A 10,962-nucleotide genomic window follows, 5' to 3' on the forward strand; every position below is an offset into this window, starting at 1 on the left:
CGTATTCTGTCCCTGTCCATTTCCGTTTTCTGTCCCTGTCCATATTCTGTCCCTGTCCATTTCCGTTTTTCCTCTGTCCAGACGCTGTCCGTATTCTGTCCCTGTCAATTTCCGTTTCCTCTGTCCAGACGCTGTCCGTATTCTGTTCCTGTCCATTTCTGTCCCTGTCCGTATTCTGTCCCTGTCCATTTCCGTTTCCTCTGTCCAGACGCTGTCCGTATTCTGTCCCTGTCCATTTCCGTTTCCTCTGTCCAGACGCTGTCCGTATTCTGTCCCTGTCCATTTCCGTTTCCTCTGTCCAGACGCTGTCCGTATTCTGTCCCTGTCCATTTCCTCTGTCCAGACGCTGTCCATATTCTGTCCCTGTCCATTTCCTCTGTCCAGACGCTGTCCGTATTCTGTCCCTGTCCATTTCCGTTTCCTCTGTCCAGACGCTGTCCGTATTCTGTCCCTGTCCATTTCTGTTTCCTCTGTCCAGACGCTGTCCCTATTCTGTCCCTGTCCATTTCTGTTTCCTCTGTCCAGATGCTGTCCGTATTCTGTCCCTGTCCATTTCTGTTTCCTCTGTCCAGACGCTGTCCGTATTCTGTCCCTGTCCATTTCCGTTTCCTCTGTTCAGACGCTGTCCGTATTCTGTCCCTGTCCATTTCCGTTTCCTCTGTCCAGACGCTGTCCGTATTCTGTCCCTGTCCGTATTCTGTCCCTGTCCGTATTCTGTCCCTGTCCATTTCCGTTTCCTCTGTCCAGACGCTGTCCGTATTCTGTCCCTGTCCGTATTCTGTCCCTGTGTTTCCTGTCCGCTGTCCGTATTCTTCCCTGTCCCCTGTCCATTTCGTATTCTGTTTCCTCTGTCCAGACGTCCGTATTCTGTCCGTCCATTTCCGTTTCCTCTGTCCCTGTCCGTATTCTGTCCCTGTCCATTTCCTGTTTCGTTTCCTCTCTGTCCAGACCCTGTCCGTATTCTGTCCCTGTCCATTTCAGTTTCCTCTGTCCAGACGCTGTCCGTATTCTGTCCCTGTCCATTTCCGTTTCCTCTGTCCAGACGCTGTCCGTATTCTGTCCCTGTCCATTTCCGTTTCCTCTGTCCAGACGCTGTCCGTATTCTGTCCCTGTCCATTTCTGTTTCCTCTGTCCAGACGCTGTCTGTATTCTGTCCCTGTCCATTTCCTCTGTCCAGACGCTGTCCCTGTATTCTGTCCCTGTCCATTTCTGTTTCCTCTGTCCAGACGCTGTCCGTATTCTGTCCCTGTCCGTATGCTGTCCCTGTCCATTTCCGTTTCCTCTGTCCAGACGCTGTCCGTATTCTGTCCCTGTCCATTTCCTCTGTCCAGACGCTGTCCGTATTCTGTCCCTGTCCATTTCCTCTGTCCAGTATTCTGTCCCTGTCCACGTTTCCTCTGTGTCCGTATTCTGTCCCTGTCCATTTCCGTTTCCTCTGTCCAGACGCTGTCCGTATTCTGTCCCTGTCCATTTCTGTTTCCTCTGTCCAGACGCTGTCCGTATTCTGTCCCTGTCCATTTCCGTTTCCTCTGTCCAGACGCTGTCCGTATTCTGTCCCTGTCCATTTCTGTTTCCTCTGTCCGTATTCTGTCCCTGTCCATTTCTGTTTTCTGTCCCTGTCCGTATTCTGTCCCTGTCCATTTCTGTTTCCTCTGTCCAGACGCTGTCCGTATTCTGTCCCTGTCCGTATTCTGTCCGTGTCCGTATTCTGTCCCTGTCCATTTCTGTTTCCTCTGTCCAGACGCTGTCCGTATTCTGTTCCTGTCCTTGGTGATTAAATGTTCACTCCCTGTACCTGCTTCTCGTCTCCAGCGTTGATCCTTACAGTCCTTGGACATGTGGTGCTGCTGCGCTGCCTTGGCCTCCTGCTCCTCCTCAAACTGTTCCCTCAGCAGGTCACAGTCATGACAGGACAGTTGGAGGGTGTGATCGGTGCTATTCACAAGGCATGAAAAAAGAAAGACATTGATTGCAATGGATTGGCATCATACTCTTTTTTTTTTTTAAAGCTCATCTATAATGAAACAGATGGTAAACTTCTCTAGTCTTATGAGTTAATGTCAAGTCGTCTCAAGGTCAAGTAGTCTTAACAAAGCACTGTTAAACAGGGTAGTTCAGTCCATTATCCGACTCTTAGACACACTATTATCTGATGGACAACAATAAACAAACACTGGTATGAATTCTTAGAGTGTAACCCCTGAATTGTTGCCTATGCTTGTCACGCCCTGACCATAGTTTGACATCTGCTATCTGAGCAGCTAACCGATCGCTGCAGCTGTACATAATCTATTGGTAAATAGCACACCCATTTTCACCTACCTCATCCCCACAGTTTTTATTTATTTACTTTTCTGCTCTTTTGCACACCAATATCTCTACCTGTACATGATCATTTATCACTCCAGTGTTAATCTGCAATATTGTAATTATTCGCCTACCTCCTCATGCCTTTTGCACACATTGTATATAGACTCCCCTTTTTTCTCTGTGTTATTGACTTGTTAATTGTTTACTCCATGTGTAACTCTGTGTTGTCTGTTCACACTGCTATGCTTTATCTTGGCCAGGTCGCAGTTGCAAATGAGAACCTGTTCTCAACTAGCCTACCTGGTTAAATAAAGGTGAAATAAATCAAAATAAATAAAATAGTTTGCTTTGTATGTTTATAGGTTTTGTTTGGTCAGGGTGTGATCTGAGTGGGCATTCTATGTTGGATGTCTAGTTTGTCTGTTTCTGTGTTTGGCCTGATATGGTTCTCAGAGGCAGCTGTTAGTCGTTGTCTCTGATTGGGAACCATATTTAGGTAGCCTGGGTTTCACTGTTGGTTTGTGGGTGTTTGTTTCCGTGTCTGTCACCACACGGGACTGTTTCGGTTTGGTTATTTCACTTTATTGTTTTGTATTTCATAGTGTTCAGGCTTTTCTTATTAAAAACGATATGGACACTTACCACGCTGCGTTTTGGTCCGATCACTGCTACACCTCCTCTTCAGACGAAGAGGAGGAAATCTGCCGTTACAATGCTGTTAATTCAACATGAACCAAACTGTTGGCATTGAAAACACTGTATATGTCATAGTAAATACAAAGTAGAATCATATTCTGTATATTGTCCGAAAATATTGGTCCATATTCTTGTTGTTTTTATAGCAACAGGGGCCCTCCTAGCCAACATTGTTCAATATCCAGTGAGTTCTAGTATGACTAGTCACTACCCTCTAGTGTCAATACTGTGAAAAAACAGGCCTACTTTTTTTTACTCCACATTCTTTTGATGAGTCAATAGAGCCACCTCCTAGATGTATGGAGATGGCTCTGGTGTTCAATATTTCACAACACTCTCGTGCATTTGGTGGTGTTTAGAATGCTACTCATCTGTAACTTGCCATGCGACCACAACACCCTATTTGATAGGCCTACCGTGCTGTCGCAGCGTAAACAGGATGTTGAACGTTTTCACTGAGTGACAGCTCAGGAGTGTGCAGGAGGGAGATTCCAAGATGTGGGAAGTGTGCAGGAGGGCATTGGACAGAGGGATCTGTAGTTTTGGTGGAAGAAGTTGTGTGCACATGTTGCTGGGGGTCGGCGGTATCCGTTGTAGAATAGGCAGGTTGAGGTGGCCAGGGTCAGAGAAGTGCCGAAGGTGTTGTACGACGAGGAAGTGAAGAAGGTAGAGGAGGATGGGTCAAGGATGAAGTATCCTGAGAGGATCCCAGTTAGTAGTAAGGACAGGCCAAAGTGATATACTGTATTCTTCAGTAACATAATGGCCAACCACCATTAAACCTCATAAGGACAGGCCAAAGTGATATACTGTATTCTTCAGTAACATAATGGCCAACCACCATTAAACCTCATCGAAGAACAAGAAGAAGACAAACAAGAAGAAGAAAAACAAGAAGAAGATAGGATGTTCGTGAAAATTCAGTCGGACATGTAACAACTCTAACAGGCCTTTTAGAAACATAGTATCCGTCTCAGTGGACATTGAAACAATATACAAGTAGGCCTATTACAATAACAAATCCTGGCAACCTTCACTCCATTTTACACAAGTATATGTTTTAATACCCAATTAAATGAAACACTCTGTCCACTCCTAAGAATTAGTAAGACTCTTATTTGCATAAAATGGACAGAGACCAGTCTCAAAACCAATCTGTAGCGTTTATTCTCGAGAGTACTGAACACGATACAGTTTACCACAGGTTATAAACTGAAAATGACATCATTAGTTTTTCAAACTGTCCCGTCTCTTCTTCACCCTGGAACAAAGGCAGTATCTCAAGCCTTCCCACATCGTCTCCCTACCAATTTAATATAATAAATGACTGAGCCAAGGTCTTCCTGTATAGATAAGCATTCTAGCCAGTCTGACGATAAGTTCATTCATTTCTACCAAGGAACAGACAGTCATTGTTCTAATTCTTGATTATATTTACACACATAATATTCAATACTAGGATTAAAAGAAAATTCATACATCTATATAGTAACATAATAGTATTGTGATTATTCAGTCCTGATTGAAATGTATACATAATTAGTCATTATTGATTTAAAAAAATCCCTTAACACTAACTCACACTGGGGGGGTGAAAGAGAGATCCAAACCCCTACACCGGACAGTGACGCCTTTGGTACAGTCTCTGTGTATGACGACAGGATGTTTCTAAAGGGATATGGAAGAATGTCTGACAGAATACTGAACTGTCCATGATAATACATGCGGTAAAGAGGTCAATCGAACTCGATCAAAACAATGGAATTGCCATGGAAATAAGAGTCTCCTCATTGACCGCCAGCAAAACTAGCCTATATTTAGAGCTCTTTTTTTAATGTGTATTTCACACTACGCTGAGGTAAAAATCTGAGTATAATGCTTGTATGGATGTGAACCCCAACACATGTCGTTGTTACCAATCAACTGCATTACATTTCAAAAGGACAGACTACCACCACTGATTTCTGTATGCTAGCTATCTCAAAGGAAAGCTCTGACCTACTACAGTAGCTATATTGGTCTATTGTACTTCAAACAATGTGTATTCTGGTTGCTTTGGAAGCAAACCTTCTCAGACAGCCTAATTCATACTCTTTATTTAACTAGGCAATTCAGTTAAGAACAAATTCTTATTTTACAATGACGGCCTACCCCCGGCCAAACCCTCCGCTAACCCAGGCAACGCTGGGCCAATTGTGCGCCGCCCTATGGGACTCCCGATCACAACTGGTTGTGATACAGCCAGGGATCGAACCAGGGTCTGTAGTGACGCGTCTAGCACTGAGATGCCTTAGACAGCTGTGCCACTCGGGAGCCCAGGAGGAGGTTACTTGACCTTTTAGAGGAGGTGCTCCCACAATAATGTGATTTGTATCGCATACAAGGTCATGTATTTTATTCTTCCCAGCCACACTTAGACATTACCCCTTTCCATGACCTTTTCAAGCCTTTTTAATACTCACTTCACCATCAGGTTTGATTGAATGAGCTGTTTTGTCTTGTAGTAATGTGGTGCCTGCCTGTATTTCCTGAACCCTTTATTTTAACAATACATTCAATAAAAAAATACATATATTTTATAAGATCTTTTTTGGTGTCAGGAGGTACCCAACATAACAACAGGTGGTGGTTGGGTTCGACACGGTCACTCATATAGAGGTCTATAGAGCCTGTCTGTATTCCTGACTTCTGGAACCTTTCGCATACCTGTGTAATATTGACAAACTCAGAACCACTTGGTAGGGCATGGGTAGAGCATTTTATTTCTTACATTATTAGCCCTGAGCGTTCTTCTGTGATATTACATACAGGAAACTTATGGATATCAGAGCGGAGGTAACTCACCAGCATTACGACCAGAAATACGACTTTCCCTAATTGGATCCTTTGTTCATACCCCCCGGGACAATTTAACTTATCCCAGAGGCCGGGACGCCGTCCAGAGGCCGAGACGCCGTCGGTGGAGAAGAGGTATTCGGAGTGGACTTCAAGTTCGACTCAGGTGGTGCGCACACCATCCACCGCTTCCGAGTATATTACTCGTTAATGTTCAGTCCCTAGACAATAAAGTAGACGAGCTCAGTGCGAGGATCTCCTTCCAGAGAGACATCAGGGACTGTAACACACTCTGTTTCATGGAAACATGGCTCTCTCTGGAAATACTGTCCCCGTCCATACAGCCAGCTGGGTTCTCAGTACATCTCGCAGACAGTAAGAAAGAACTCTCCGGGAAGAAAAAAGGTGGGGATGTATGTTTGATGATTAACTACTTATGGTGTGATTGTGATAACGTACAGGAACTCAAGTCCTTTTGTTCACCCAACCCAGAAAACCCCACAATGAAATGCCGAACGTATTATCTCACAAGAATTATCTTCGGTTCTATTCTCAGCCATGTATATTCCCGCTCAAGCTGATACCACGACAGTCCCAAGGAACTACACTGGACTTTGCGTAAACTGGAAACCACATATCCTGAGGCCGAATTTATGGTAGCTACAGATTTTAACTAAGCAAATTTAAGGAAAACGCTACCGTTCTATCAAGTTCTATCAACACATTGTCTGTGGTACTTGCGCATCAAAAACTCAACCATTGTTACTCCCCCTTCCAGGATGGTTACAAGGCCGCCCTCCCTTAGGCAAATTAGATCATGACTCCATCCCTGTTCCCACCCTTCCTATAGGCAGAAATTCAAACAGGATGTACCTGTGCAAAATACTATTCAATGCTGGTCTGACCAATCGAATCCATGCTTCAAGATTGTTTTATCACGCGGACTGGAATATGTTCCGGGTTGCCTCTGAGAATAACATTGAGGTAAACATGGACACGATGACTGAGTTCACCAGGAAGTGTATAGGGGATGTTGTTCCCAGTGTGACTATTAAAACCTACCCAAACCAAAAAAACGTCAATAAATGGCAGTATTTTCGCAAAACTGAAAGCACAAACCACTGCATTTAACCAGGACACGGTGACAAACAGTGTAGTTATTCCCTCTGCAAGTCAATCAAACAGGCAAAACATCAGTACAGAGACAGAGTCGCAATTCAACGGCTCAGACACGAGACATACGTGGCAGGGTTTACAGACAATCACGGATTACAAAGGGAAAACCAGCCATGTCGTGGCCACCGACGTATTCCTCCCAGACGAGCTAAACACCTTCTTAGCCTAACACAGTGCCACCGACGTGGCCCGCTCCCAAGGACTGTGGGATCGTGTTCTCCGTGGCCGAAGTGAGTAAGACCTTTAAGCATGTTAACCCTCGCAAGGCTGCTGGCCCAGACGGCATCCCTAGCCGGGTCCTCAGAGCATGCGCAGAACAGCTGGCTGGAGTGTTTACAGACATACTCATTCTCTCCCTATCCCAATCTGCTGTCCCCACTTGTTTCAAGATGTCCACCATTGTTCCTGTAGCCAAGAAAGCAAAGCTAACTGAACTAAATGAATATTGCCCCATAGGACTCACTTCTGTCATCACGAAGTGCTTTAAAAGGCTATTTAAGGATAATATCACCTACACCTTACCTGACACCCTAGACACACTCAATTTGCATACTGCCCCAACAGATCCACAGATGATGCAATCTCTATTGCACTCCACACTGCCCTTTCACACCTGGACAAAAGGAACACCTATGTGAGAATACTATTCACGGACTACAGCTCAGCATTCAACACTATAGTGCACTCGAAGTTCATTACTAAGCTAAGAACCCTGGGACTAAACACCTCCCTCTGCAACTGGATCCTGGACTTCCTGACGGGCCGACCCCAGGTGGTAAGGGTAGCTAACAACACATTCACCATGCTGATCCTCAACACAAGGGCCCCTCAGGGGTGTGTGCTCAGTCCCCTCCTCCCTATTCACCCACGACTGCATTGCCAGGCATGACTCCAACACCATCATTAAGTTTGTCGATGACACAACAGTGGTAGGCCTGATCAACGACAACAATGAGACAGGGAGGAGGTCAGAGACCTGACCATGTGGTGCAAGGACAACAACTTCTCCCTCAACGTGATCAAGACAAAGGAGATGATTGTGGACTATAAGAAAAGGAGGATCGAGCACACCCCCATTCTCATTGACGGGGCTGTAGTGCAGCAGGTTAAGAGCTTCAAGTTCCTTGCCGTCCACATCACCAACAAACTAACATGGTCCAAGCACACCAAGACAGTCATGAAGAGGGCACGACAAGATTTGGCATGGGTCCTCAGATCCTCAAAAGGTTTTACAGCTGCACCATCGAGAGCATCCTGACGGGTTGCATCACTGCCTGGTTAGGCAACTGCTCGGCCTCCGACAACAAGGAACTACAGAGGGTAGTGAGTACGGCCCAGTATATCACCGGGGCCAAGATTCCTGCCATCCAAGACCTCTATACCAGGTGGTATCAGAGGAAGGCCCTAAATATTGTCAAAGACTCCAGCCACCCTAGTCATAGACTGTTCTCTCTGCTACCGCATGGCAAGCAGTACCGGAGCACCAAGTTTAGGTCCAAGAGGCTTCTAAACAGCTTCTACCCCCAAGCCATAAGCCTCCTGAACAGCTAATCAAATGGCTACCCAGACTATTTGCATTGCTATATATTTGTATATAGCCCCGCTATTGTTATTACTGCCGCTCTTCAATCATTTGTTATTCTTATCTCTTGCTTTTTTGTTGTTGTATTTTCTTAAAACTGCATTGTTGGTTTGAGCTTGAACTCTGACGTCACATACTAAGGAAATTACCTTGATAACAGCATTTTACAGCAGTTAAATGCAACAACAAAAACATTATTTATAAAAGACAATCTATTAATATGTTGTTTACACTATAATTTGTTCACGAGCATGATAGCTGGACTTTTAGTTTACGGTTGACGCAGTTGCTTTGCTATTAGCCAATCGGTGTTCTCAGTGAGTTCAAAGAACGTGAACGCACACGACTTGTTGCTCCCAGTTTACAAGTAGTATTTTGCAAGTTTACCACTTGTTATGAATGCATAATAACACAGCAGCCCATTGTTTTCCTTCCCAGCCTTTTCCTTGAGGCCCCAACACCAGCCTTTTCCTTGAGGCCCCAACACCAGCCTTTGTCTTGAGGCCCCAACACCAGCCTTTTCCTTGAGGCCCCAACACCAGAGGCCCCAACACCAGCCTTTTCTTGAGGCCCCAACACCAGCCTTTTCCTTGAGGCCCCAACACCAGCCTTTTCCTTGAGGCCCCAACACCAGCCTTTTCCTTGAGGCCCCAACACCAGGCTTTTCCTTGAGGCCCCAACACCAGCCTTTGTCTTGAGGCCCCAACACCAGCCTTTGTCTTGAGGCCCCAACACCAGCCTTTTCCTTGAGGCCCCAACACCAGGCTTTTCCTTGAGGCCCCAACACCAGCCTTTTCCTTGAGGCCCCAACACCAGCCTTTTTCTTGAGGCCCCAACACCAGCCTTTTTCTTGAGGCCCCAACACCAGCCTTTTCTTGAGGCCCCAACACCAGCCTTTTTCTTGAGGCCCCAACACCAGCCTTTTCTTGAGGCCCCAACACCATCCTTTTCCTTGAGGCCCCAACACCAGCCTTTTCCTTGAGGCCCCAACACCAGCCTTTTCTTGAGGCCCCAACACCAGCCTTTTTCTTGAGGCCCCAACACCAGCCTTTTTCTTGAGGCCCCAACACCAGCCTTTTCTCGAGGCCCCAACACCAGTCTTTTTCTTGAGGCCCCAACACCAGCCTTTTCCTTGAGACCCCAACACCAGCCTTTTTCTTGAGGCTCCAACACCATCCTTTTCCTTGAGACCCCAACACCAGCCTTTTCTTGAGACCCCAACACCAGCCTTTTCTTGAGACCCCAACACCAGCCTTTTCCTTGAGGCCCCAACACCAGCCTTTTTCTTGAGGCCTCCATTATTAACCATACATTGATAATTTTATAACTGCGTGGCCAAGCACGCCTCCAACTCAATCATCAAGTTTGCAGACGACACAACAGTAGTAGGCTTGATTACTAACAACGATGAGACAGCCTACAGGGAGGAGGTGAGGGCTCTGGGAGTGTGGTGCCAGGAAAATAACGTCTCCCTCAACGTCAACAAAACTAAGGAGATGATTGTGGACTTCAGGAAACAGCAGAGGGAGCACCCACCTATCCACATCAACTGGGCCGTGGTGGAGAAGGTGGAAAGCTTCAAGTTCTTCGGCGTACACATCACTAACAAACTGAAATTGTCCACCCACACAGACAGGGGCAATAGCACCTCTTCAACCTCAAAAGGCTGAAGAAATTTTAACACCTAAAACCCTCACACATTTTTACAGATGCGCATTTGAGAGCAATCTGTCGGGCTGAATCACCGCCTGGTACGGCAACTGCACTGCCCACAACCGCAAAGCCTTCCAGAGGGTGGTGCGGTCTGCACAACGCATTACTGAGGGCAAACTTACCACCCTCCTGGACACCTACAGCACCCGATGTCACAGGAAGGCCAAAAGGATCATCAAGGACAACAACCACCTGAGCCACTGCCTGTTCACCCCGATATCATCCAGAAGGCGAGGTCAGTACAGGTGCATGAAAGCTGGGACCAAGAGACTGAAAAACAGCTTCTATCTCAAGGCTATTGGACTGCTAACCAGCCATCACAAGCACATCAGAGGCGGCTGCTTATAGACACAGATTAGGAATCACTGGCCACTTTAAGGAAATGAAACACTAGCCACTTTAATAATGTCTCCGTATTTAGCATTACTCATCTCATATGTATAAACTGCACTCTACACTATTCTACGTTATCTTACTCACTTTTAAATTCTGTTTGCATATTGCATCACCCATCTCATATGTATAAACTGTACTCTATACTCTACGGTATCTCTGTACTCTACGGTATCTTAGTCACTTTAATTGTGTGTAAATATTGCATCACCCATCTCAGCCCGACTAACCGTCTGTATGTAGCCTCACTACTCTAT

This window comes from Oncorhynchus gorbuscha, linkage group LG11 (assembly GCF_021184085.1).
Source record: "Oncorhynchus gorbuscha isolate QuinsamMale2020 ecotype Even-year linkage group LG11, OgorEven_v1.0, whole genome shotgun sequence".
Classification (NCBI taxonomy): Eukaryota; Metazoa; Chordata; class Actinopteri; order Salmoniformes; family Salmonidae; genus Oncorhynchus; species Oncorhynchus gorbuscha.